Source organism: Protopterus annectens, chromosome 5.part0, assembly GCF_019279795.1.
Source record: "Protopterus annectens isolate FY-2018-M chromosome 5.part0, PAN1.0, whole genome shotgun sequence".
Classification (NCBI taxonomy): domain Eukaryota; kingdom Metazoa; phylum Chordata; order Ceratodontiformes; family Protopteridae; genus Protopterus; species Protopterus annectens.
This window is the reverse complement of record NC_056735.1, coordinates 887,266,849-887,269,185: the sequence shown is the minus strand read 5'-3', so window position 1 is coordinate 887,269,185 and position 2,337 is coordinate 887,266,849. Positions and strand designations below refer to the sequence as shown.

Genomic DNA, 2,337 nt, shown 5'->3' with positions numbered 1-2,337 from the left:
ACCCCTGACGTCAGGGAAGGGGCGACGGCAGCCGATGCAGGACCTAAGACTTTGGAATTCAGGCCGACTGAGGGAAACCTGCCAGCAGGATTACCCAAATGTAATGACTGCAACAGTGAAATACGAAGAACATATACCGGGTGTCGCAGCTGTAAGTTCTGTTCTTATACTGACAGTTCTACTATATTTACTCATTTAATACCTAAACAGACATACTCATTTAAAGTACAGGCTAATTGTAAAACCCCCTAACCTGGTTTATGCAAGCGTGCAAAAGTTTTTATATAGAAAAGACGAATCAACCTTTCTACGAGAGGATATGTGAACATTCATACAGTACAAAGATGTGATGACAGGAATGCACTGGCCAGGCATATTTTGAAGCATGACTTACCACATCAGTTTTGTCTTTAAAGCTATAGAAGCAGTGTACAAGGGACCACGTTGGGGGGATCTTAAGAACTTTACTGAGGAAAGGGAGTTACACTGGATAGTGAGGCTACAGGCAGATAAAGCTGGGCCTCAATGACAAGGGTTTCTAATACCTGTGCTCAAGTCCAGAGATTTAAATAAGTAATTATGTTGTTCTGGTTGGTCAATGTTGCACTGATGTATGTATTTAAATGTGAATCTTGATGAAATGGCTGTTTGATGAAGCACACTGAGTGAAAGGGCTTACCTTTTCATTCTAGTTTATATTAATTTTGTTTTATTAAACAGTGTTCTTAATTACGGCATACACTTTGTCTCTGGTGCTGATTTCTGGTTAGTACCAAGAGTGACAATGGCTCCCTTACAAGAACAATCAGCCCAGCTTCTGTAGTAGTCATGCTGACCATTTCATAATATCAAACCATGGCACTTGAGTTACTGTTTCAACCACGCAGATTGCACAGCTCTTGCTTAATGTAAACTGCCTTCCATTTCATAGTCAAGTACTATGCTAGCTGCCCTTGCAGGCCATTTTAAGCATAGCCAAGTTCCCTTTCAAATGTGATCGTGAAAGTCTATATACTGTGTCAATGAGAAACACCTTAATCACTATACTAACCCCCCCATCACAAAATTTAGCCTACAGCACCTGGCATTCCCAGGTGGTCTCAAAATACTAAAAAGGCCTAACCTGACCCTGCCTAGCTTCTGAGATCAGACAAGACAGAGTGCATTCAGGGTGGTACAGCTGGAGGCCATCTTCTTAGCTTGCTGTAGTAGGAAGTGTGTTCTTACAGACTTAAGTATATCAGTTACAGCCAGCACTCAAGACTGCTCTGGCTTTTCAAATGTTTAGTTTTTATCTCGACAGGCATGACTCCACAGTTTGTTTCTAATGAACACAAAACTAGCATGAAAAAAGTGCCCGCTATTTCACAGTTCTCTCCAGGTGATAAGTCTCATCATCAACTCAGTTTCCTTTTCTGTGCGTTTTCAATTGATCCTCAAAAAGCAAAATAAAACCATAACTTCTAATGCTAATGAAAACAAGATCAAAAGGCTTCACTGACCCAAAGAATGCACCCACTGAGCAAAGAAATCTAAAAACCTAGGGCACAACGTATTAGCACCCCAGTCCCATGGCTTACCCAATAAATAATGAGCACACAAGGTCAGCACTGTAAGCCCATGGACACATTTCTGTCAACCATTTACCCCTACAGACAAGGCTAGGAATATCTTTGTGCAGTACAGCCTACAAAAGAAAACATTTACCTTGACATAAAACTACTTTAAGCAAAGCCCACCATGTTCTAGTTTTCCCCACACTGGACTTTTCAAGGCAGGCTTAGAGACATCTTCAGCTCAGCTTCTTTTCCTTTCAACGTTCAGCTAAAATAAAAAAAAAAAAAATCGCTTTAATAAAACAGTAAAAAGTAGTTGCACTGAAATCAGAAATGCACTAAGCAGACAGAGAATTTGGTCTGGGGTGGTATGGCCCACCAAGCAAAAAAAAAAAAAAAAAAAAAATTCAATATTAAACAATACCAAGAAAACAGAGCCCTCAGTACTCCACAGTTCTCCACAACTGATTTTTCAGACAGGGATAACTCTACTCATCATTGGCTCTGGTTTCCATTCAAGTGCATTGTCAAGCCAGCAAAAGTTGAAGTCAACAAAAACAACTTACCACAACAGTAGATATCCTTTTCTTCACTCTTGCAGTATTCTTTACATAAGGGATTGCCTGCAAAGGATAGCCCAATGACCGTTCAATATGCCAAAGCCTTTAGGTCTTAGGGCTACTGAACGTCACATACATGCTCCATGCATAATGAGTTGGGCATAAAGGTGACTAAATACGCAAACACTCGGAACTAAAACACCCCAGGAGGAAAAGAACAC

The 2,337-nt window shown here is 40.5% G+C and overlaps 1 non-coding gene across 1 annotated transcript; it reads right to left on the bottom strand.

Annotated features, from left to right (window-relative positions):
- Positions 1-1,988: 1,988 nt before the first annotated feature.
- On the bottom strand, positions 1,989-2,063 carry LOC122803022. Its single transcript, XR_006365067.1, has one exon. It is a non-coding gene; the product is annotated as a small nucleolar RNA R38 (small nucleolar RNA).
- Positions 2,064-2,337: the final 274 nt, after the last annotated feature.